The following is a 27,880-nucleotide window of genomic DNA, read 5'->3' on the forward strand; positions in this document are numbered from 1 at the left end:
AACTGCTGAGCAGCACCTATTGAGCCCAGTAAGTATCCTGGTCAATAACAGATGCCTAGAAAAAATTATAGTGATACTTCCTGAGCCAGAGCGAGGGGTTTTGTGCTTAACACTTCCTCAGTGGATTTTTATACTATCCTTTTAGTCAGATGTATTTGGAGGCCATCTAAAATTTCAGTGCCACAGCATTCTGCAACAAAGAGCTGGATAACTGAACTGTGCATTTGGGATTGGCTTAAACATCAAGAATCAAAAGAGCTGAAGCATTTATGCTTGGCTGACTTGCATTTTGGAGGACCTCAGTTGACCTTAGAACATTTAACTGTTGTGGTTTGGCACAAATGGGAACGTGAACCAAATGAGGGAAGCCCTCCCCATTACCTTGAGCCCTGAGGATCTTGGTGCCCAAATCAATACAAAGACACAGCAGCATACAAAACCTGAAACTGCATTCTCAGTAAGTCTGAAAGAAGCCATGCCCTGACTTTGCATCGGTAGAGAGTTATGGGTATTTTCCTGATATGCCCAGGTTGGATTTCTTCCAGTGCTTTTCTTATCTAGAGAAAAATAAATATAATAACCTAATCTGATTCAAAAATCTCTCATCTGACTAAATCTCTTTATATAACTACTGGTAGAGATCTTGAATAAGAGTGGCAATTTCTTTTTAACCTACAACTTGTGAAGTCAGTCTTAGTGTGCTATATCCTCCATACAGATATTTTCATTTGCTGTTTGTTTACAAATAAATAAATGTGTATTTTTATCCTTTGAATTCCAATTCCGAATTTAACAGGCAAAAACAAAATATGAAAATTAAATTACCACACTACAATAGAGCTCATCACATTTTACTGTTCCAATTGCCACTAGCTTTAATCAAAATGCAGTTTTAATGATGAATCAATTAGCTAAGCTGCTTCACAAGTGAAATTGAAACATTGCTTTCCTCAGTACCAATATTAAAAATGGTCTCATATGCTACCATTTTACATCCCCCACCTCCCAATCTACTATATTTACTACAGATACCATTTTTTACTCTCCTACACAATCAACGCTCCCTTTTTCCAGACAATTTCCTGCTAGAGTTCACTAGTCTGCGACAGTACAGGGCCTGCTTGTTAAGGAAGCTTCTGTCGAAAATGAATCATAGAATCATAGAATATCCTGAGTTGGAAGGGACCCTTAAGGATCATCAAGTCCAACTCTTGACACCGCACAGGTCTACCCAAAAGTTCAGACCATGTGCCTAAGTGCACAGTCCAATCTCTTCTTAAATTCAGACAGGCTCGGTGCAGTGACCACTTCCCTGGGGAGCCTGTTCCAGTGTGCAACCACCCTCTCTGTGAAGAACCCCCTCCTGATGTCAAGCCTAAATTTCCCCTGCCTCGGCTTAACCCCGTTCCCGCGGGTCCTGTCACTGGTGTTAATGGAGAAAAGGTCTCCTGCCTCTCGACACCCCCTTACGAGGAAGTTGTAGACTGTGATGAGGTCTCCCCTCAGCCTCCTCTTCTCCAGGCTGAACAGGCCCAGTGACCTCAGCCGTTCCTCGTACATCTTCCCCTCCAGGCCTTTCACCATCTTCGTAGCCCTCCTCTGGACACTCTCCAACAGTTTCATGTCCTTTTTATACTGTGGTGCCCAGAACTGCACACAGTACTCGAGGTGAAGCCGCACCAGCGCAGAGTAGAGCGGGACAATCACCTCCCTTGACCTACTAGCGATGCCGTGCTTGATGCACCCCAGGACACGGTTGGCCCTCCTGGCTGCCAGGGCACACTGCTGGCTCATATTCAACTTGCTGTCTACCACGACCCCCAGATCCCTCTCTTCTAGGCTGCTCTCCAGCGTCTCATCGCCCAGTCTGTACATGCAGCCAGGGTTTCCCCGTCCCAGGTGCAGGACCCGGCACTTGCTCTTATTGAACTTCACGCGGTTGGTGATCGCCCAGCTCTCCAACCTATCCAGATCCCTCTGCAAGGCCTTTACACCCTCATTCGAGTCCACAACTCCTCCAAGTTTGGTGTCATCAGCAAACTTGCTCAAAATACCTTCTATTCCTACATCCAGATCGTTTATAAAAATATTGAGAAGTACCGGCCCTAAAATGGAGCCTTGAGGGACCCCACTGGTGACCGCCCGCCAGCCTGACGCAGCCCCATTTACCATAACCCTTTGGGCCCTGCCCGTTAGCCAATTGCTCACCCATCGTATGATGTTTTTATTTAGCTGTATGGTGGACATTTTGTCCAGTAGGATCCTATGGGAAACCGTGTCAAAAGCCTTGCTGAAGTCCAAAAAAATCACATCAGCTGGTTTCCCTTGGTCCACCATACGGGTGATCTTACCATAAAAGGAAATCAGGTTAGTTAGGCAGGACCTACCCTTCACAAACCCATGCTGGCTGGGACCAATGACTGCTTTGTCCCCCAGGTGCGCCTCAATAAGTTCGAGAACCAACTTCTCCATGATTTTACCAGGCACTGACGTGAGACTGACAGGCCTGTAATTGCTAGGGTCTTCTTTCTGACCCTTCTTGAAAATCGGCACAACATTTGCCAGCTTCCAGTCTACCGGGACCTCTCCAAATTCCCAGGATCGTTGAAAAATAATTGAGAGAGGTTTCGCGATGACGTCCGCCAGCTCTTTCAGCACCCGGGGATGAATCCCATCCGGACCCATGGACTTGCAGGGATCCAGGTGGAGTAGCAAATCCCGCACACGTTCAGGGTCGGTTGGGAGTTTGTCATCCCCACCGTCCCGGTCCTCCAGCTCAGGGCACCCTGGGTCCCGAAGCCCATCATCAGCATTGAAGACAGAGGCAAAGAAGGCGTTAAGCGCCTCTGCTTTGCCTATGTCATTGCCTAGGTCATTGCCTATGTCATGAAGGTTTAGTCTTCCCCTCATATATTTATCCTTCCCTCCCTTCCCCCTCCCCTCCCCCTTCTCTTTTTTAACCTCTTGGGTAAATGCCCCTATGTGAGTATTGTAAAAATGGAATTTATGAATTTATGACATGGCATGAGCAAATAAATATTCTACAGTGTGGTTTTAATTCATGGAACATGAAGAAGTCCTCCACAGTTTCAGGTCTCTGCAATTGTGGTTTAGCTTTTAAGTTACTTCTAGTCATAACCAAATGCAAATGTGCTACATTTTAGAGAGGCATGTCAATACAAGTGAAGTTACTAAAACCATTCATACTATGTGCTGCCCATCTGTAAGATCAGGCAAAAGCAACAAAAATGTATGCACCAGCATCCTAAAAATGTGTTTCAAAACTAATCAGAGGTATGAATAGATTAGGTTTGCAAGCTCCTTTACTTTCACCTTCAAACTGAAAAGCAATCAGATTTTCCTGTAACAAGTTTACCTTTTCAAAAGAAACAGCCTACTTTACTTATTCAAATATACATGAGAATTCCATCAAACAGTAACAGCTTTTAGTAACAATCAACCCTGAACCCTTTTACACCTATGAGGTCCAATCAAATTCCATGAGCTACTCAATTTCCCTCTTTGTACCTTTGGGCATAACCGTTCAGACAACCATGCTCAGATAGACCAGGCACATTTTAAAAATGCTGGAGAACTGCAAACTTCAAAACAGCAAGCACATCCAATGCCACCCTGCACACTTTAAAACTAGCTGTCAAAAAGCTTTGTAAAACCTGATAAATCATGAAGAAAGCTTCTTTCTTTAGGAAGCAGCTGTCTTGATTTCTGAATAGAAACAGTTATGTACCACCTATAAAGAAACATCAAACCCTGTTTTGTTATTCTTGAAAATGTCTATTTGAGATGTATGGATATTTGCTGTCTTCATTTTTGTCCTGCAATGAACATTTGTGTGCTGGTCATGCTTTACTGCTTCAGAGATAGTTGTTTCTGTATCGACTGAAAATTAAAATGGTAATTTATGACCTGCACTTCCATACTGGACCACTGCAATGTTTTATTTTATTGATTTCCTGGTGGTTCTTTGCATACATTTAACAGCTTATATGAAACACTGGCATCAAGGTCATTTCAAACAAGCCATTCCCAGTTCTGCTTCCTTCACCCTCCCTATAGCACCAGATCGTTAGCTTCTAATTAAATCTTGTACATTTGTGGCTTCTTTAATCTGTAAAGGTTTTCAAATATTAAGTCAAAATTTCTCTTCGTCCTCTGGTTTGTGCCCTGTTTGCCTCATGCACTCAAGCCCAGGAAAGATTTTTTTTTTTTTTAAAGAAGGATTTCCCTATTGATTGTTTTTTCTTTTCCTCCTAAGCTTTTAGCTGCTGTTAACCTTGTATGTCAGATCAACAATTTTTTACAGTTAGTCTGACAAACTTTCAGCTTTTAAGTCCAGCCTCTGTGTTCATTTACTTGATCTAATGTAAGTGTAATTACCTGAGCTGCTAATTTTGTTAAAAATCCAAACATGGAATATTGTACCTAACAGAAAAAAACTTCCCAAAGTACATTTTGTTAATCTCACAATTGACAACGCTTTGGTTTTTCCAAGCATGTACTAATTTGGGACCCAAAGCACCAGTGATGAAACTTTTAATAACAAGCTGAATATCTGTAGGTCCCCCCCCACCTTGGCAAAGGGCCTGGACAGAAGCACCTGCTAAGATAAGGGCATGAACGTATATAGCATGTGTGGACACACAGAACTGCGTGTAGGGTGTCTGACCAAATTGGTCATGTCAAAAAAGGCTACCACAAGTGTTTATAGAACTATATTATATATATACAGCACATGCACACATACATTGCATTTCACAAGCCTTTTATAATATGTATTTTAGCATCTTTGCTATTGTTAAAAAAGTAAAAGATTAAGATGCTTGCCATACTAAAATGAGAAGTGTATCTTGAATCCTTAAGTTGTTTTTTTTGTTTGTTTTTTTTTTTTTTTGTTGTTTTTTGTTTGTTTGTTTGTTTTTTATTTTATTTTATTTTATTTTATTGCATGGGATTTTAAACTGTTATAAGACTTAGAGTTCTATGATGCCCATAGGTGTATAGGATCCTAAATATATAACTAAATATATATGTAAAAACTAATTTATCTTCCTTTTTCCATAGTCCGCATGATGACAAATAAACACTTTGAAAAATATATATTTATAGATATTTAGTACTTCCACAGACCTCTAGAACTCATTGTCATTGAATATTGCAGGAAGAGTTCACACATCTTTATGTCAGTCAGGCCAATAAAAAACAGCAGGAAAAAAATGGGATATAAGCCTCATTTGTTTATTGCTATTTAAAATCTTTCGCCTAAGATAATTTCAGTTTCAAATTAAATCAGCTGGTCTAAAATTGGAAATGTAAGCTCATTTTTTTGTAAATTTCTGTTAAATATAGGAAAAAAAATCAGTCTTTAGTTCATCTAGTACCTGTCAATCAAATAATTAACATTTACAGATAGAAGTAACAGATTTGAATAAATCAACATTTTGATAATTAATTTGAAGACAGTTCAATGAAAACACATGTGGGTAAAAATCTCACATATTAAGATAATAGTTTCATCAAGAGAAATACCATCAAATTTGAACAAAATAACTCTCCAAGTTTTGTTTTTTTTTTCCTTAAAAACATACATAATTTCTCAATCTTTATTCTTTTTTCTATTAGGTCAATAAAGAGAAACAAGCTCCTTCAGATGTCAAATCAGAGCAAATCTGACTCCTGATCTAAGCAACTCTACCTGCTAGCAACAGAAAGCTCCACCTAAAACTAGAACCAGTCTTTGGGGGATACTTCTCCAAAAACAAATAAACAGAAAAAGAACACTTTGACCTGTATCTGTATAATGAAAATTCAAAATTTAGAAGGTGAGACAATCACTCAAGATAAGAATGTCCAGAGTGATCAAGTCTACTGATACAAAAAAAAAAAAAGAAAAAAAAAAAAAGCTTTTTCTCTTTTTCTTTATTTATCAGTTTCATGTCTCAATATTGGGGAAAAAAAAAAAGAGATACATAAAAGCATGCAAGAAAAAAAGAGTATGGAAATATCTAGCCCATTAAGTAGAAATACTTCAGGTGACTGATGATTATCACTGCATTTACAGAAAGCGATCAATCTTTAATTATCTGGATGCCACAGGACTGGCATTAAATCCACAACTGATGTACAGCAAAGAAAATGGAGCACAAGGCAAAGTTTTGTGACTCCTTTAGGAAATTCTTAGTGCTTCTTAGAAATATGATTTTGCAAGGAGAAACAGGGGACCTTAATTTTTTTTTTTTTTCCCCAAGTCCTTTGTTATGCATAAAACATGTTAGAAAAATCACAGTCTGAAAGCTGCTTAGGAGGTCACCACTGAATTTGGGCAAGGTTGTTCTGAGTTCTGTCCAATTAGGCTTTGAACACCTTCAAGAACAGAGATTGCATATCCTCCTTAGACACATTGTTCAATGCCTAATTATCTTCAGAGCAATTCCTCCCCTCACATCTATGCCCAAACAGAACATCTCATTTTAACATACGACCATGGCCTCTGCTAGACCACGGCCAATAGAAACAGAGCCAAGCTGGGAAATTACTCACACTATCTACACTACTGTGAACCAGGGGAACTTCCATTTGAGTTTTCTGTTCTGTGTATTGTTCCCTTATGCTTTCAATCACTGGCTTAATGAATTTGGCTGAAATTTGTGTCATAGTTCCAACTGATATTTCAAGTAAGTGTTTTACTGATGAAATCACATCTAGTGTGGGGGTTTAGCACATTGATGTGAAATTGTGCACTAGTATAAAAAGCAAGGACAGTACTTCAATATTTGTATCTCCAAATAAATCTTTAAGTTAAAACATCATCACATGCAAGATTTTAAATTAAAAAGAGAAAAAGGTAAGCAGAGGAAAAAGGTTTACTAAGTTACCATAATTTATCATGGGAATGGTGAGCTATTATCTTGGCTTGAATTACAATTAGAAACAAACAGCTCATCTTAAAAAGACTGCAAGTAATGAGTAGTTTCAGTAACAGTTACTAAGTGTTGATAACAAGAAAACAAACATTTCACAAATATTAGCTTATATTGTTTTATGTGGTTGATTTTATATAGACACTAACATTCAGTACTGACTGTCAGCTACCCTCCCAAAGCTGAACAAGTGGTCGTGACATAAATTTCTAATGCACAGGGGAGACAGGAGAGAGGAGGGAGGGGAAAAAATTAAAGAAGGAAAAAAAAAAAAAAAAAAAAAAGAAGGGGGAAATACACCTCTTAGGTATTCAAAAGTAAAAGATGCATTGGGTGATCAAACATTTCGCTGTCATCCACAATCAATCTTGCCTATCATAATTTCTATACCAAACAGAGAAAATTTCCTCTGAAAATAAAATCAGACAGGACTGTAAGGAATACTGCCTCAACATTAAATATCACTTATTTCCACTGAAGGGACTGGTTTTCTAATGAAAACAAGATAAATTTAACACAGTAAAATCTGAAAGGAAAACTGTTTTTTCTATGTACATACATTCTGACACTACTTGTCTTCATGATAGCTAGAGAGAGTGGCAAGTCATGCCTACAGAATTCATCCTATCTAGTTCATCATAGTACAATTCATGAAATGAAATATGTCATACCGAATGGTTGCAAATGAGGGGCTGGAAACCATACACCAATGTCTTGGTGGGTAAGCTGCAGCAAGTATTCATGCACTTGATGCAGAAACTCTAAGCAGGACTAAATACAATGAAACTTCACAGATAGAACACGAACGCCCTCAATGTAACTGACCTGGCACAATCCAGCAATGATGCGTAATAAATTCACAGATTGAAGAAGGCATTTTGCATGGAGTCAGGTCAGTTAAAATGTAGGAAACAGACACACACACATCCACAACCTCTGAAGAAGCTCTATAAAAACTATTACTAAGTTGATTAAGTCTAACTTTTCATCTTGAATAAACAAGTAAGGCATTTCTCTCTTTTCATTTATTTGTTTCTGAGACCAGATCCTGAAACAGACGACTGAAAAGCAGAAAATTGATTTGGTGTTTGTTTTTAAACAAAATCTATTTATGCATAAAGTGTGTTGTTCTTTCCTGATTATATCTAAAATGAAAAAATGGCAATCAAAAAGGATTCCATTCCAGCAGGAGCTGAAAGAAGAATGTAACTGTAATAGCATCTGTAAAATCTGAAGTCAAGAGACAATGCAGGCTTCAGTCGTGAAGATTTACATCTGACCTTGCTACGCTCAATAGATTGGTTTATAATGCAAGGAAAAGGAAAAGAACAGACAAATAGGAACAGGCTAAACAAACAACTTCCAAATTACTTGTGTCTGAGATAAGCTAGCAAGCAAAAATTAAACGAATGATACATACACATGTAGACATTTCATTCCATTAAAAGCCACTTTTCGTTATTTATTTAGCCAGTGCTGCAATTAAGACATATTTAAGACACTGATCAGGCTCAGATTAAGTAACATCAGAGAAAACAACAACAGTTGCAGCAGGCCGCAGTGCAGCACGTGCATCCCAGCTCCTATGACAGCAGAAAAGAGACAGCTTCCCAGCCAGACAGGCACATGGTTCCTCACTAACCAACAGCGAGCTAATCTCAAAACAAAGACCTGCTTGATAGTGATTTATCAGGGTAAACTGCAGATCAGCAGCCTGGCTATCAAAAGTATGACAGATAATTTCAACCTGACAGAGAAAAGTGTAATACATAATTAGTTTCAAATGCAATTAATAACCCCGATTTACAAAGTCATTACAGCCGTATGTGTGAGAGGTAATAATACAAAATGTTCTGTTTTATAAGGAAGGTTACCACCTTCCTTACCAAAGGTTACCAAATGCATAAATGCATTTATAAAGGTATGTGGAAATCTCAGACTGTGACACTGTTTTCTCGATCTACAAATCCCATGAGATCAAGATCTTCCTACAGCAAGTGCAAACTTCTACTAGAAGAGAATCCAAGCACAAAATTTACTGCAGTCTTACAGGCAGTAAAGCAAAGACAAAACATCAGTCCTAAATTACCTTTGTGCCTCTACTCAAAAAGCAGGACAAACAAGCAAGTATAAATGTTGCCTAGTTAATAAAAGCTAGAGGTTAAAAGCTGTAACCTAGTTGTAACAAACAACTATTCATGAAAAGTTCATGATTAGGACATACCTGAAAAGAAAGAATGAAAATAATAAGATTTAAAGTACAGTACCAATTCTCCAGGCACTACAGAAACATTCTTTTGGCTTTAGACAGAACAGGAAGGCCCGTGTCATAACAAATAACACCATTGTGTCAACTCCAACAAACACCTTGAAAAAAAAATGTTGTTGTTGTTGTTGTTTTGTTTTAATTTAATACTTTTCACTTCTATAACTTTTAAGAAAAATAATATTAATCTACTACTTCATTCTCATTATACAGGATGATACACATTTTCTATCATCTACATACACTCAACTGCCTAGTCACTTTATGAACGAAAATTGCAAATTTGTTATCTTTTTATTAGACTTCTGTGTCATTCCAGTTGTGTAGAAATTAAGAGGAGAACTGGGCTTCAATAATCAGACTTTATGGATGATAGAGATATTTATTGCCACAGCTGACTAACTGGCTAACTAACATCTGCTCTGAGTATGAATCTAAATAAAAGGTCAATCTCCTTGTCTGCCCCACAAAATGCTTAAAAAAAAAAAAAAAAAAGGTTAAAATGACAATTGCTAAACTTCTCAAATTTGTCTCAGGATAAGAGACAATGGTAATGCATAATGCAGTCTTCTAACCACTGAGTTAAAATAATTTTTAACAGCTAAATAGCTAGTATAGTGTTTGGTCTATAAATGACACATCCCAACCCCCAGTTCCCTTTCAACCACCAAGAGGAAAAAATGACATTTATTTTTCAGGCATTGACTGTTTTCTGAGATGTCAACAGATTAAATTAGCAAAAACAACTGATGGGTACTACTTCTTGTTGTTTTTTGTTTTGTTGTTGTTTGTTTTCCTATAGGAAATAGCTGAGTTTCAGCAATATTGGAAAAAACTGTCTGCAGTCCTGCCCATTTACAGGCATTAAGAGTCTCCCCGGTAAGTCTGCAAATATTTTCAAGAAGTAAAAGCCTAAGATTTTAGCTTTTATTGTTTTCTACTTAGCTATATTACTCAGATTGCACTGTGACCAGTGATTCATTAAGCACAAATCCATGTTTCTATATTATATGAGTTCACATTGTCTGTACATTCCTCTGTACCTTAAAATTGTGCTCCATGGCTCCATGTGCATTAAGGCTACATCGCTTAATTTCTGGGTAAAAACAAATAATAGTAGTAGCAGAAGACAATGTCAGAGAAGATGCCTTTGCCTTCTCCACTTGATCACAGTTACCTCAGTCTGTAATGTTTGTGAACTATTGGGTCTTTTCAGTAACCATACACAGAGCAACAAAGAATTAGGAATTCAGAGCAAAAAAGAATTAGGAATTAAAGGCACAAAAAGTGTTCACAGGGAAAAATATATAATGTCTGGACAAATAAATACTCCATCAAAATTTTGAACAGAAAACAAATAGCACTCCAGCTTTCATTAACATCACCGCTAAGAAGTTTTCTATGTGAGAAGAGGCTAACCCTCTGAACAGCCATATGCACTTGTAGACTTACTCCTGGGGGTGTTGGCACACAAGGCTCAGCACTATCATGTTTTAAAAAAAACTATCATGTTTTAAAAAAAACTTAGATCCTGTACATAATCTACTTCTCTGTCAAGAAACAATGAGCTTTCCAAACTACCTCTACTGAAAAAGGCTTTCATCTGTCACTTATCAATGAGTAACCGAAGCTTTTTCATACTTATTAATAACCTTGGAGCTATCAGGAGTAGCTATAAAATTGTTCTCTGTTTTTGGCTTTCGATTATTTTGATGGAGCTTAAACATTGTTCCTGTGCAGGAGAAAAAGATCAGTAGCTAACCTCCAGCATAATTTCATAATTACAGAGATTAGTAAATGATTACATACACTATAATCCCTAACTAAGATTCTATGTCAGAATGTAAATACTATCCTTTTTAATGTTAAGCCATCCAAGCATGAGAAAACTCAGTCTATTATGAAATTCTTGGAAACTATGAAAAAATTGCCAAATGTATCTAAGTGCAGCAGTGCTTTCCTTTTATCTAACAAAAAAAAAAAAAACAAACAAAAACTCATTTGAATAATTTTAAAACAATATCCAAATAAATTAATTAATTCCATCTCTATCAATATGCAGCTTCTTGTTTTCTAGTTTATGTTGACAACATCAAAAAAATCAAACTACACCAGGAAAGAAAGTACAGCAAATTCTCTCCGGAGAACTGCAGGAGTATTTTGAAGCCCAAAATTCAGCATATAATAAGATTTACTAGAAAACTCCTCTCTGCAAATATTGTAGTTATCCATTGTGCATAATGAAGTAACTTTGCATTTCATTTCAAATCCATACAGTCTGTTTTTGACTAACATGTTGCATACATCACCACTATCTCATCCATTTCCTTGTATTCAGGAATATTCTACAGTGTATTACTTCAGAAAAAAAAAAAAAAAGTTAGAAATAAAAATCTTCATAGTGCAGTGTACTGAATGTCTCCATTGCAGTAAAAGTCATTACCATTCAAGCACAGAGTGCTCTGAAGTTGGGATTAAAATATAATAAAGATGCATTCACATGTAACTACTTAGATGTAAACTGTCTGGGGAGAGGAGATTTTTGCCATCCTGCTCAATTAAGTGATAAAACAGAACATGCTGCTACAGTTATTCCACAGGACTCCATATATAAATGTATAATTTACAATTTTCATCTCAAAAAGGGCTTTAGTTTTTTATTAATAAGAAATTAAAATTAATATTTAACAGCATTTGATTTGTGAACAATTTTTCATGTATGCATTTAATGCTACAAAATTAATTATGCAAAATACCTAAGAGTCCATGTAGCTGTGTTTCTTTATGATTTTGAAAACCTCTCTTGACCTGTATTCAAACCTCTCTCGACTTGTATTCTTTCTGTAAAAGACAGAAGGACAATTTCTGTGTCTCACAGATCACGACTATGTTTTCTGAATTCTGACTCGAAAGCAAGAAAACCCCACAGGGCTAAATGTTCAACACATTAGCATTATTACTGAGATTAAGTTTGGTCTTCGCCCTAGGAGATGATTGACATCAGCATAACCCAAAGCAACATTTTGCCTGAAAGGCTTGGCGTATTCACCACTAGCAAATTTTTACTACTGGCAGTTGGTTACTGTCTTTTTTCCAGACAAACCCATTTCTCCTGAGCCAAGTATTACATCGGTCTCTGTAGAGGATTAATCACAAGGGCTCACTTGTCATGGATTTGCCAGAGAATTTTCATCACCAGCTTCTCCTGCTTTAAAAACAGCAGCAATAAAATATCAGTAATTGATAGGTCTACATTTACTCACATTCATACCCTAGACAGATAAGTTGGATAAACTAAAATACTAACTGTTCTTCACAAGTAATGCAGAGAGCTGAATAACTTAACTATCTCAGAAGCAATGAAGAAAAATAAAGCTGCACTGGTCTCCAGTGTAGAATCTGGTAAGCCTTGCAATGCTTTCATGGATGCCCTTCTTGGTCACATCTTACAGCGTGTTCTCTAATTCCGGTTGTGGGTGGCTTCACTTGGCCTTTTAGTTCACCTCTGTCAGACGGTGCCTGGTATTTGCGTTCTACTCTCTACTCCCTACTAGCTGGGAGGCAGCTACCTAGATTAATTTCTTTGAGAAGAGCAGCAGATCTCAAATAAAAAACATCTTGTGATTTATTCTTATGTATGACAACATTCCATTATAGGCTTACTCTTCTCAGAAATAACATACAGATTTTAAGGCATTTTACGACAGATTTATGCTCCTTTCCACTCTTGCATGAACTTTTTTTTAATCATCACAAGTCACTTATAAATCCTGTTTGTCCTAGAAGAGCAAGCAACCAAGCACAAAAACAGTGTACTAATAACACATCTTCGATTTTAAGCACGTAACATTTTCGAAGTCTTTATTTTTTACTTATTTTTCAACAGGTTAGACTGCTAAAAGGAGTAATTTTCCTAAATTATTTGGCATTCTTCCCTGCCAGGTTTCTTGCTCCCTGTAAATTCCTATTGGCAAAAACTGCATAGTGCAGAAGCTGGTAGAGCAGATGTACAGTAGACATTCAAGAAAGCCTCTGACAAACACAACTCCCTGGCTATAGTTAGGCTTAGCCAAAACACAAGGTTTGCTGGCCTATGGGAGAGGCCAGTCAGAACAGATAGTTCAAGGGTCTGGAAGCCTTTGTGGGGTATAGAGGCAAGGGAAAAAACAACAATTAGTCCTCCACAACTGTTCAGATATGGAAAAGTTTCTGTCAGGCAAGCAAAATTTGTATGGAATATGAGGTGTTTGGGGTTAAAAAAATAAATAAATTGTGTTGAAGAAATTGAAATTTTCTGACAGAAGTATGTTTTTCTAAACTTATCAGTTCCTGGCCCCAGAAAATTTGGCAATTCTAATGCTCCAATATACAAAGCTTAACACTCAGCCCCGCTCCAAATGCAGTAATAACAAAATATATTTTTTAATTGTTTTGTTATCAGCTCTAATAAATACCCACAATGAGAGATGTGTATCGCCCCTGAATGGAATGACTGGAAAGGTCAAAGTAACAGAGAAAGGAAAAAACCCAAAGCGTTCGCTTCTCTGGTACCATCTTTTTTCCCCCCCATCTCTGTGTTGTGTATAATTGTAACCAACACTGCAGTACAGAGATAATGCTCCTCATTGTGTCCATTTTAGCACAACTTTTCTTTATCACACTAGATAAATATCTCATTAATACATTCTCTGCCAGACCAGCTGCAATGTCATGTTCTTCTACTGCACAGTAACATTAACTGATTTACTGCATGGAGCTTGAAAGCTATTGTAGCATGCTGAATGACTTAGAAAACAATTGTTCATTGTTCTAATAGGATAAAAATTATATAGACCCTGGACAATACAGTAACATGAAGTTCCAATGACTTTGCGTTATTTTTTGGTTAATGAGTCATGGTGACACAGAAGCAATTTAGCATGAAAGTAGCACCACACATTTATAGACAACATTCCCTTATACACAATTTCCCTCAGCATACAAAGACTTCAATAGTACTTGAATAAAAAACCTCCATGCTCATGCACCTATCCTAATTTAATTGTTATTTGCTTATTTATTCATCATATTCTAATTTTTGTTTCCTACGTTTTCTGCATCAGAGAAGTCCTCAAAGCTAATCGCCATATAGTAACTCTGCTGCCATAACCCTGCTGCTCCTCAGCAGCAATCACTGACTTTACTGGTAAAGCTGCCTTACTTTTCTTATGGCTTTGGCAAGAGTAAATATTTTAAATGAACATTTTTCACTGAAAATTAAAAACAAACAAAAACAAACAAACAATTTTTTTTTTTCTTCGGGCTTTTGGTAGCATTTCCCTAGCATTATTATGGAAAACCTCATTTTTAGGACTTGGTCATCCTCATGGGCCCTATGAGAAGCTTCAGTCACAAGAAATTTAAGATGAAATTTGAGAATTTGTCCAGAATACACTAGCAATTCAACACAGTGATGGTACTCTGCACTTTAGATTGTTCTCCTTGGGACTTCTAATATGGTAAAAAAAAAAAAAAAAAAAAAAAAAGCCAGAGCCTCTTCATTATCCGAATGCTATTGGAGGGGCTCATAGATACAAAATAAAATGAGAATAAGGGGACAAAAAGAAGGGCAGAAGAAATGGGGCAGCATGATTTCAGTGCAGCCTCTGTGCACAGTATCATTCCAATACCTTTAGCATTCCTAAACCACATAGATTCTGCTCCTTCAGGGAGGGAACTGCTGCAATTGAAAGTCCTTGCCAGGAGAATAATGGATATTAAGATATACATGGGTAGGCAAAAAGCAATGTACATCAGGAACCAGATGAGGTTAGGACAAATTTCTTTTCTCATCTAATTCAGTCAGAAGGCTCTAATTAAAAATACAATAATCATTGTAGAAAAACTCTATTTCCTATTTGAACTTACTTCAAAGGTAGGACTGTTGTAAAAGCTCTAACTCAGCAAGTCCAAGCTTTCATTCATATGTTCATTTTTCTAGAAGAACATGGTGATTAATAACAAATCCATACCAAATCCATACTCTCCATATGGAGAGTGCTTCCTTTGCACTCTCCATAACCAGCGTAAAAATAATATACAAGCATTTAATAATATATGTAATAGTAATATGTTCAAAATACCTAGAAGAATTAAAAAGCAGCACTTTAACACTAGACTTGATGTTCAACAATCACCACTGATAAAAAGGCATAATTTATATTGATTTGCTTGTGACAGTATTCAGAGATTTAAAATATACATATTAAATAAATTATTATGGGTCTAGTCAGAATTAAAGCTGCAGAGCTTTAAGACAAGCAATTAAATTGCTGTAAGTTTCAACAGAGATTTTCATCAGACATTAATAACCTTATACCACACGGATTTTCTGACAAGTGTTAAGTTTCCATACACTTTCATAAATGTTGACCTGTTTGTAGTCTTTTTGTTCCAACTTGCTCAATGTCAAGGAACACTACATGACCAGCACAGCATACTCATGGATCACAAGCAGTATGTTAAGCTGTCCAACAGAAAATAGGAAATTAGGATACATGTGGATCTTCAGCTTTGTTTATGATCACTTTGGAAAACAAAAGATGAGCAACACACACAGCACCAAGACCAGAGCAAGGCATCTCTACTGTGGTTAACGTAATTTTGAAGGGAACAAAAAACCTACCTGATACCTAAGATTTATTTTTTTTTTTTTTTTACACATCTTTGTGCTTTGTTCAGTGAGAAATTTGAAAAAGGTGACCTTTTGATTCTGCCTTTTGTCCTCTTTCTGTCCATAACAGGTTTTACAAAGTTGAAATGTTTTTACTAGTTAATGGCATGCAGAAGAACTCATCTAGCCTATAAGAGGAAATGGGATTTGAAAGTTTGTTTGGAGTTTTACTACACAAGTATAGTCATGACTGTTAGAGTCACCATTCAGTATAAGTAACGGCCACAATGCTGTTGGTTTTCTTTTTTAAAAAAAAAAAAGTTGAAAAAGATTATCTAAGGAAAACCTAAAAAGTCCATTCAATACACAGAAGCCAAAAATGACTTAATAAATTCAAACTTTCACTGAAAACAATTTCTTATGAGAAAATAAAATTCTTTCCCAAGAGCTTTTGAATTAAATATTCTGAAATATTGTTTTATTTATTGTAGCCATTCGTTACCCCACATTTATTATTTTTAGCATTTCAGTTTGAAAGATTTCAGAGAACAGAAGTTTTCCTAATAATAAGAATTTTTATGCAGACTAGCCATCTGTGTATTTGCTTAGTAAAGTATCAGTTGATCCTAATACAAGTCCACAAATACCAGTCAAACACAAAATCATTATTACCGCTAAAAGATTATCCACTGAATAGATAGTGTTAATACAAAATAAGCTTTATGACATGGTTGCAAAGTTAGCACACCTGAAAATGGAAACTAAGCTTAAGGGCTATGTGGCCAATCTGCTAGCATACAGCAAGTAACAAGAATGAATCAGCTGTCTTTCTGCCCTACAGTGACAAAGTCCTTTGTCAAAACATTCTCAGTAGTTAAACTTAGTAGACTTGGAATTCAAGATTTTTGAAGCTCCGTTCTTTAAGACAGACTGGAAAAGTTAGTCTCCAAGAAGCTGCACTGTGTGGAGGGAGCAAGAAAAAATGTAAATAATCAGTAAAAGAAGTAACAAAGCAAGTAGTAGCATTTTATAAAGGGAAAAACAGCAACAGAACAGAAAAAATCCTTCCAATGGATCACTGAAAAGATCCCTGAAACATATCTAGTAGCATTACAAAATACCCAGTCTTTCAGGGCAAATCAGATAAGCATCTATCAGAAGTTACCTGCCTGGGGTCACATGAATGACATCTACAGATCCTTTCTGAGCCTAGTTTTCTATGACACTATTAGACATCTACCAAAGATGACAGAACTCTGAAGAGGAAAAAGATGAAACTAATAGTGGCAGTTGAAAATCTGAATTAAAAAGAGGGCATAGCAAATTTACATCATAAAAGACATCCTTTGTTGGTTTTATTCCTCAAGTGCATATTGCATGTATTGCTTTCTGTGTGTCATCAATTTATTTAAACACAAAGTGATATATCACTTTATAAATTATATTGATATATCACTTTTTATATTTTAATTATATATTAGTATTATATTCCCCTTATTAATACCGAATCTGCAATTTTAATATGAGAGATGCTTAAGAGAAATGTCTATTATGATGTCTACGGCCAAGACATTCTTCTAGTGCTCATCTTCAAAATCCTTCCTGTTTTAATGCACAGGGACATTAATAATATACTGTGGCATCAATACTTATAATTTTCGGTAAGTCCATAATAAAATAGGAGTTTGCATTTGGACTCTGAAACAGTCTGAGATACTAGGAAAGGGTCCCATTCCACCCAGAGCATCTTTAAAGACACCAAAATACTTGAGTGTGTCTGGCCATGTTTTCCTTACTCAGTAATAACATACAACTTTTTCTCAAAGTAGGTCTACAGGATCTACAAATGTTGGCAAATCTGTAATCAATTTTATAGCATAAACTAACATTTATCTCTGCTTTTATTTCTTTTCTTCTTCCTTTTGCTAATCCTTTATGTGAGAACATGGTCCTCTATGGTTTGAAAATTCAAAGAAACCGAAAGCCCGAAAGCCTTGGAGCCTTGTTTTTTTTTTTATTATTATTATTTTTTTTATTATTTTTGTTTTGTTTTGTTTTTTTAAGTTGAAAAAAGATAAAATAACAGCTTTCTGCCTCTGAATTTCCCACAGATCCAATTTGGATTTGAAGAGAAAAAGTCAAAAAAGTATTGTAGAAAGAACTTGTAGATAAATGGAAAAAGGCTAGATATCTAAAAATCATCTGATTCCATCTTGCAACACCAAGAATAAAGCATAAACAAGAACATATATTTTCTGCAATTCAAAGTAAATTATTCACAACATTCTATTATGACGTGCAATGAAAATCTCAAATTTCACTCAACTCTAGTGTTCCAGCTGAAATCAGCCTAGGATAAAATTAAGTACTTGTAAGACTGGTTATTTATGTTTGACTTTTAGAGGTGACAAGAATATTAGTTTCAGATAACAAACCATATGCAATCATACCAGTCTCAAATAAATATATATTTTTTTGCCCAACAGCCATAACGTTAAACAACAGCCATAACATCCATTGGAAGTTTTTCTTTTTTCTTCTTTTCTTTTCTTTTTTCTTTTCTTTCTGCAATATCCTATGTTTTACGTTGTCTCTCTCCTTCCCAAGTCACAAATATCTTTAAATACCTAATTTTATACATCAGAAGTGCCTGTCAAGGCACTACAAATATATAAATATCCCTTCATTGAACTTCAGCCCTAGACTATAGCAGATACTGTATCTGAAATAAAAGTAATTGAAAAGTTTCTGAAGAAAGGTGATCTTTATGCTTTTATTGCTTGTGAATTGGCTACTGTGGATTGAACTTGATTGAATAGCATCAAGAGTTCAGGGAAAGAGACAATTAACTGTCCTTTACTGAAATAGTGCCCCTGTATAAATTCTCCAAAGCTATAATTCCCTTAATTCTCACTCCTTCCCATTGCAGCTGTGCAACTAAATGACATCATAAACATGCGCCATCACACAGGATGTTGTGAACAGCAGGAAAGAGCATCTAAAACCTCTCCGAGACTGAGGATTAAAATTCCTCTAACGAATTTTGAAGAAGTTCACAGATAGTTGCTTTCAACTTTGAAACATCTTCACTGCTTCCATGAGTTGCAACTTCAGAAGAGCAAACAGAAACAGCACTTGACAGCAGTAACGCTTCCCCCTTCTTCTTTCAACAAGCTCACTGACAGCCCCAAACACTTGCCCAACTGTTTACGGATACCAACTGTTTACTGATACTACACTTCAATGATGTCCACCATAATAATCCAGACTGCAAAGCAGACAAACAATAACATTTAGCTGATTTTTTATTTTCTTAACTTACTTTTTATATCTCTTTTGATTTATAGCATGGGCTTGACCTCTGGAAGTAATTGCAGAGATACCTGTATTTTGCATTCCACTATCACATATTCTTCACATTTTAATAATTTAGCTAACAAGATTGCATGGGCACACCATAGCCATATTAAGCAGCCAGGTATTCGACATCAAATTCACATATTGATTCAAGTAGGGGTCAATTTATTACCCTAGTCTTGATGCTAGCCTTCTTCAATTGCATAATTCTTGCAAAATCTTTGGTTTGCAAAGTGGCTGAAGGCAAAAATGCAGCCCCAAATTCATTACAGCCTTCTGAAGATATCTCTGAATACACTTTATATAAATCTGCTACTTAGTAGATACTGCTTCTAGGTGGCTTAAGGAATTTATCCCTGTGTGCACTAGACCAGCTTCAAGGAGTTTGTTTCACGTTCAAATGACCGACTGCTATGCAGTAATGGGTACACTATAAGAATCAGAATATTTACCTCTTTGCCATCACTCACAAATGACAGTTTACATTACCTTCACATCTAATCTACATACCTCAGTTTTCATAACAGTACAAGATCCACACATTTTTGCCTCACTTCTCCCAATTCTATGTATTTAGTATGAAGGGTTTTGTTTGCAGAAGGATGCATGGAGGAAATGTTTTTTTTTTGTTTGTCCTTCTTGCCTAGATTAAGCTAGAATACCAGTGGATTAAAATTTTGGTAGTTAGCATTTTGATATAGTTGGCATTTGTTTCTATTTAAATGACTCAATTAATTGTCCAGGGTTTATTTCTTCTCCTACTAAGATTTTTTCCAGTACGCCTTTTGGGAAAATGTCTGCAGATAGGATTAGATTGGAAACACTATTCCTTCCCATGTACTTAAGACACTGGCAAGGATGAGAATATAAATGAGAGATTTCAGATGTCTGCATTACACACTTCACAAATTCCTTCTTGCCTAAGGGAGGTATAACAACAACAACAACAAAAACCCTAACTCATTTCCAAGTTAATTTAAAAGCAGGGTTTGGTGGCTGAATATTTACATATTTTAGCTTGAAGACAGATACAATATACTTGATTGATATTTGTGCCCATGCTTTAAGGTTTTCTTTTCTACAAATACTTGTGTATAGTATAAGCTATACATTCCTCTTTCCATTTATAGGCATTGGAAGGGGGGTAGGGGAAATCAACACACGACAACTCATAAATTGATTGAATATTCCTTTGTTCCTTTGCAGGGGAAAGCTTTTACCATTTGTATTTTTCCAATTTTCTGAGTTTACCTCTTCATATTGTATTTCATGTTTCAGACAGCATGTACTGAGTAATAGTCTTCTGTAGGTCACATAACTTTATTTCCCTTTAGAATTGCAAAAGAGGAGTCAGTTTAGAAACAGTTTCTTACATTTAAAAATCAACTTGCTTTATGGAAGTTTGTGTTTTATACTAAATGGATTTGAGTCCTCTCTGGCAGTGTAGATTTGATGTACAATCAAGATGCATTGCTAACCAGTAATGACAAGACTCAGCTTCAGAAATGTGTAGGCACAAGAAGATGTATGTGGTGACAAAAATTTAAGGTTCCACCAGCGTTAAGTGTGCTTGCTGGTGAGATATGAGAATAAATGATAGTGCAGCATTGCTTCCTAGTCTCCCACTTCGGTGACAAATCAAGAAATCCAAGAATTATTAGCAGCCATAAGGAGGAAAAAAAAAAAAAAAAAAAAAAAAGCAGTTGCTCATTTTGCACTTCTCTCTACCAAAATTCAAGATTATAACCTAACTCTTCCTTCAGCCAATCACAGGGGTTTTGCCAAATTCAAAGGGAGTTGAACTGGATCTCTTCCTCTTTCACCTCTCCAGAAATAATAATTTACAGAAAGCTTCCAGAAAACTCTTGTTTCACTTGCATTACTGGTAGTTCTGAGAAAAAGCACTTCTCTTATGTTTGCAACATAACTGCACGTACTTAAAGAATTAACAGTTTGATTTGACAGCTATTATCTATGAATTACAAACATACAGCTTTCAAAACATGTGGATGCTCTTAAAACAGGTGTTTAAAAAAATATGCAGGGGATGTGCTCAACCATTATCTTTGATTTCCCAACCTTTTTGTTAACTTAGATTAATTGCTTAGTATTTTGGGAAAAAGAAATGAACTCCACAATTTTTCAGTCCTCTGTGGTGATACATGTTTAAAAATATATGCATTCTCTTAAGGTTCAACATTAACTTTGGCTGTTTCTTCTTTATTTCTTCCTCAAACTCTTTAAGAATAAAATTTGAATAAACTTTCCATACATGACAAAATGGACAACAAATTTTATTTCTTATTAATATTTACTTAAATCAAATGAATAACATACGCGAATGAAATTAAATCAGTATAGAATTAAAATATCTGTGCATGCATTTCATGTGTACAGTACTGTGGCTTTATTTTATTGCTCTGACTGGAAAAGAGCATTTTCCTCAAAACCTGAACCAGGATTGCAAGTTTCACAACTAAGGAAGACTGAAATAGAATGAGAAATTCATACAATCTAGTTTTTCAAAGGAAATAACTAGCAAATCAGGCTTACGGTGCTAAGCAGAGCTCATATATAGACTGAAATACTATGAATACAAAGTATAGCATCTGGATGGAAGCCTAAAACTAAATATAGAGCTTTACTTTATTTCATATTTCTTTTTATTGTGAAATTCATCTGTCCTCTCCAAAATAGGAAGACTAATGCAAGCTTGCTTTAGAAAATGGTTAGGAAAGATAAATGGATAATAGATATTTTGCCAGTGACTTCTCTGGAGGAAAAAAAGTCATCCAAAACTTAAGAGATATTTGAAGGAACAGTACTATATGAACAGCAACAACAAGTAATCACTGATTTATTGCAATACTCAAGAACTTAAGCATGTGCAGAAGGGTAAATTTTAATAAACACATAAAGGGAAACATTTAGTATCACATTCAAAATACAGGCTGTTACACTGCTGCATTAAAATACTAAGTTTTTCAGATATTTGAAAGTAACTCAACTTCATAATGTTTCGATTTGCATATATATACATATTTCAAGCTGACAGTAATTTCTACAGCAGAAGTTATAGAACTTTGAAGAAGGTAAATATCTGCCAAGTGCAATAATCTAGGGGAAAATTTGTAAATAAAAAACCCACTAAAATGGAGTGTTGAGATTGTTAAAATTAATCAATAATTACGGTACTTTGACAAGAAGCTTTCTTGAGAGCCTCTATCCTCTGAATATTAAATTATGAAATCATTAATCAGGTGTTATTGAATACAACCATATTCAGTGTGTGTATCACATAATACAGTTACACTATTTCACTAGGGAAGGATGTTAAAAGATTTTCATTTGTTTTTGTGAAGTTTGTACATGTAAACACAAGCTTTATTAAGATTTAATAAATTAATAAGAATTTAATAAATTTCTTAATTTCTAAATTTCTTAATAAATTAAGAAAAAACATTATTTACTGAATGATTATACAACAATATCAGACTTGAAGGGTCTTAGTTTTAAAGAACTATTAGGAAAACAGTAAGAATATCTGGAAAAGTACTGTTTTTATGCAGGCGAATGTTAGTTTTTGGTGTGATAATTTGGCTTGAATCCTGATTAACTGGTTCTATTTAAATTAGCTCAAATCTTAAGATATTAATTATGTATAGTTTCAGATCAAGTAGTAAAAAAATCACATCAGATTGGATAATAACAAAAACTTATGATTCTTAGGTAACAAGTATGAGTCCTAGAGATCTCTTGAACTTTGCACCATTTCATTCTCGGGTTTAGAAATCAGATTTCTTCACAGTTCTTGTCTAAAGAGATTTGTAAGGATAAAACAGGTACATGACAATGAAGCCATGCAACTTCTGTCCATAATTTCAAGGGGCAGGAGCTTGAAAGAGCATTCACCAAACTGATGTGTTTTTTCCACTTTTTTTGTTTGTTTGTTTGGTTTGTTTGTTTGTTTTTGGGGGAAAGGAAAAGAGGTATCTAAAACTAGACCAGAAAAACAGAGGCATTCCAATGAAAAAGGGAGAAGTAATTATAATTCCAGATTTGTTCTTAATATTACTTAAAGAAATAAAGACTTACTTGCTTTTTTTTTTAGTATAGTCTTGACTACATCAATATAGCTGAGCAGATTCTACCCTTGGGATGCACAGACTCTGCAAGAGACCTCTTGGCCAGAAATTCTGCAACTTGACTTTTCACAAGCCTGAGCTTTGAGAACTATTATAGTTGCAAAGCTTGGGGCACTCAGGCAGATTCACTTGAGCTAACAGAAACAACTGCAGTGCTGAAGGCAACCAAGAGTTTTAGAAGTGCTGCTGAATAAGCATGTGATGCAATAGTAACACAATGTGATACCTATATTAAAATGTAGTTGCTTAAAAATACCTAATGTAGTATTTCAAGTTCACCTCAGCTTTCCTAAGTAAACAAGAAAGTAAAAATGGCAGCATTGCCAGCTAATGATGTTTGCAACTACGCAAATATAATCTAGATGTGTGCTACAGCTGTGCTTATAAGCCAATAATTTTCACAACAAGAGGTATGTTGATTGCCCTTGACAAAGTATCCTAAGTTTAAAGGACAGCTTTCTTCCTCCTTTACTTTCTTGTAGCCGTACATTACATTGTCAACACCATGGATTCTTTTTGATGAAGCTAACCTTGTAATATTGGGAAATCAACAAAATGCCTTATTTGTTGTCATTCGATAGCAAATTATTTTCTGGTTTTTCTTTACTTATACATGTATGTTGGTAATGTTCTGGAGACATGTTGCTGTGTGTAATATGAGATGGGAACAACATTAAACAGGGTAGCTAGTAAGTTAAAATATCTAGGTCAGGCTGGAAAAAAACACGATAAGGATATCACAGAAGATATCTAGATATCACAAAATCATAGAAGCATAGAATGGTTTGGGTTGGACCTTAAAGCCCATCCAGTTCCAACTCCCTGTTGGAACAGTCCCTGGCAGGGACACCTCTCACTAGACCAGGTTGCCTAAAGCCCCATCCAGCCTTGTCATGAATACCTGAACACATGAACGCTTCCAGGGATCGGGCATCCACAGCTTCTCTGGGTAACCTGTGCCAGTGCTTCACCACCCTCTGAGTGAAGAATTTCTTCCTAAAGAAGGAATGCCCTATGCCCTGATCAGAGCTGTTCTAATTCCAGTCTGCTTTATATGTTTCTCCTGCTTTCACGGACAGCAAGGGCTGCACCTGAATTACAGTTGCCACTATGTGAAAGATCAACAATAAAAGCTGACAGTATATAACAAGTATTTATAAAAATTGGACTTTCATTAAATGGAAATTAATCCTTTGTGTCTACTAACAGATTTTAAACATAACTGAGCAATGCTGGTATCACTTCTCCATCAATGAGTGTAAAATGGAAATTTTTATGCATAATATTGAGTAAGAACACCAAGCTCAGAATTCTTATCAGAACCAGGTCAACCCATACATTGTCCTATGGAATCTGAAAACTTGGGAGCAATAACCAGCGTAGTCCTCTTTGGATGTATATGCACAATCTGCTGTATTTACATTAACAAGGAATAGTGTTTTCTTTGCTGTGCATTTGTGAATCTACTCTTTCAAAGACTTTCTGCTTTCAGAAAATACACTCAGATTTTTTACTGCTTTCTTCATGAAGGAGAGATGAAGGACAAGAATGAGTGACAAAAGGAATATCTCATCCAACATACTTGTATGGATAAAAAATACATTAGAGTTCATTGCCACTCCAAGATTTCCACTGAATACACAATAGTCCTAATGGCTTCTTTTGGAAGAGAAATTTAACAACAGTGCAATCCTCTACTCCCTTCAAAAGTTTTAGCCACTCATTCATCCAGCATCTTGCATTCTTAATTGGTAATCAGGGTAATCAGAAGGAATGAAGGGGACTAAAAGACTAAAAAGAGATAAAATGGTAGAAGAATTAACTCAGAAACAAGGGGGGGGGGGGGGGGGGAAGAAGACACAAAATGACACAACAAAGCTTGAGATACAATCTTTGAAATAAAACCATACTTTTTTTTTTTTTCCCCCCTGGTAAAAGCTGCTTTACATAATATCCAGTTAAATGGTGATGTGTCAGTATTGACTGTGTGCTTGATTTGTTTTGTGTAAATAGCAATGAAAAGCACCCTCCCAATCATCTTAAATTCTCAAGAAGGCAACAGGGAAGAAATTTCAACATATGGAGAAGCTAAATATCAAGTTTCCCTACTGTTGACCTACTCTATCCTTAAAATGAACTCGTGTTAAACCATTCACAAAAATAAATACTGAAGTCACATGTTTAAAATAGCACAAGAGCACCCAGCGTATCTCATTTGTTACACAACTGTCACTTTCCATCCCCAGGCTTTTTTTTTTTTTTAAACACAATATTTCACATATATGTACTTATATATGTGAAAGAACAAGAATGATTGTACAACTGCCTAAGCACATCATCTACCACCACTCTTTCAACCTGACAGAGTGGGACTCAAGTTTTCTGCTACATCAAGATCTTCTGTCTGCAGCTGTTCCACATGGCAAATTCCCATTTCAGTAAATTGGTGCCCTGTTCCCAGAACAGATGCAAAATCAGACTCTTAATGAGAATACACAATGCTGCTTGATTCTAAGAACAAAGTATCATTTCACACTCTAAATCTTCATAATTCAGTATTCAAATGATTCTTTTAATTGCAAGGGGAATTCCATAACCCTTTCATTCTCAGGGAAAATTACTTTTCTTCTAGTTAAAGGACAAATCCAGTACACTAACATTGTATTTTTCTGTATGAGTACATTCTAGCTGCTATTTCAGAGCATGGTTCTAAGCTGCAGATAGAAAAAACACCTGCATCCTGCTCACTATGGCACTGATCATGAGGAGATACACAACCTGTTACTGAGCTAGATACACAATTTGAAGGTCAAATTAAACAGTTTCTCTTCAAACTGGACATCATGAAAATCTGATTCTAAATAAATTGCTCTAAAAGTGATTAACAACATACTTAACAGTACCATAAAAGTGAATCTGAATGAGCTGCCACTTACACTTTTCAAGGTCCTTAAAAAATTAAACGAAGCATTATAACTAGTTTAATCACCTTTTAAATTTTACTTGTCTGATTTTGGTATATGAATTTTTATGTCTATATACACATCTTTTCATGTCGCACATTTCAGAGTACCCACTGAAATAAACAGATGTTTAATTCCCAGAGAATATGCTGGCATCTGAAACTTGTACAAGCGATGCCAATCTGCTGCATACCAGAGCTAACAGATTCACAAATGAGATACCTGTATTTCCCTATGGAAAAATAACACATGAGAAAGTGATAAAAAATTTTGTTTTGATGGAGAGAATGAAAACACAACATTATGGCTTGCTTAGTTAAGGGTGAAAGCCTGGATGGAAATCCTCTAGCCTTTAGTCAGAACGTGGCATTAGAATCACAGTGAATAAACAAGAATTTGCCAAATGCAATGTGAAAAATCTTGAAAATCAGAAAAAAAAAGAGACAGCTCTTATGAGATAAACTCTTGCAGATATGATAGACTAATCCATATAATTTACTAGACATTAACTAAATTCTGTGCACAGAATTTTGTGAATAAATTTAAGCCCAATTCTTATGTTAGTTTCTTTCTGCTCATGTAAATCTATCAGTTTTGTCCAGTATGAGTTTTCTGACAATGAAAAATGTTTAAATATTTGAGTGATGTAATTTCCTTGTTTAAAGTTCATGACACTTCTAAGAAAGATTGAAATCACCCACTTAATTTGAGAAAACAATACCTGTAAACTTTTATGATGGAAGTTGAAAGGACAACATTTTTCCATAGTCAGTGACTCATAATTATTAATTTAGTAAGCATGCCATAAGAAAACAGAAAGCAAACAGGGAAAATGATCACTAAAGTGCATACAACTGAATGGGAAAAATTGCCAGCAGAGAATTTAAAGTAAAATCTCAAACTAGGCACAAATCATTTTGTGATTTTCTTTTCTTGAGGGACCAACCTTCAGCTAGGTCCCAAATCACTCAGTAAAGCTTCTGAGTGTTCTCAAACAGTTTTATCGTTTATACCGAAGATAACTATATTATATTTGGACTCTCAGTTTAGAATTTAAGCATAAATACATCCACTGTATGCCAAACACAGTAACTTAAAAGTAGAATAAAACATTAGAAATAAAAGATTTCATTTGTACCACTTCTATATAAATGATTGTTTTTTGAGTCCAGGATTGAGTCCAATGATTGCTTGAGTCCAGGATTTTTTTTCTTCTCATCTTTAAGGTGTTAAAAGTACTCCTTCTGCATAACAATCCCATTTGCTGGCCTCTACACCTAGAGAAACTTTGGCAATCTCATTTTTGTTTCTGATATTCTTAAATATACATGCAAGATGTTCATAGATATTAACAGAATTTGTTTGGTGTTATATTAGCAGAACAGCTATCTATAGCAGGTTCAGATGGTCATCACAACCCATTTTATCTGTCAGTAATTAAACTAGGAAACACAAATTCTTAAAACTGCCAAGTGAACAACTCTTTCCCTCTCTTAATGAACAGTGCATACAGCTACTGTCAAAGCTGTACTTTGAGTGCACGAAGTAAAGAAATACTA

General features: G+C 35.7%; 1 protein-coding gene across 3 annotated transcripts in view; it reads right to left on the bottom strand.

The window, feature by feature from the left end:
* The window catches only part of NRG3 (neuregulin 3), a gene marked incomplete at its 5' end in the record, with an annotated part of 417,127 nt that overhangs the window by 211,086 nt on the left and 178,161 nt on the right, over positions 1 to 27,880 (bottom strand). The gene's annotated exons all lie outside the window — the stretch shown is intronic.

The sequence above is a fragment of the Aythya ferina genome (assembly GCF_964211825.1).
Source record: "Aythya ferina genome assembly, chromosome: 7".
Lineage (NCBI taxonomy): Eukaryota > Metazoa > Chordata > Aves > Anseriformes > Anatidae > Aythya > Aythya ferina.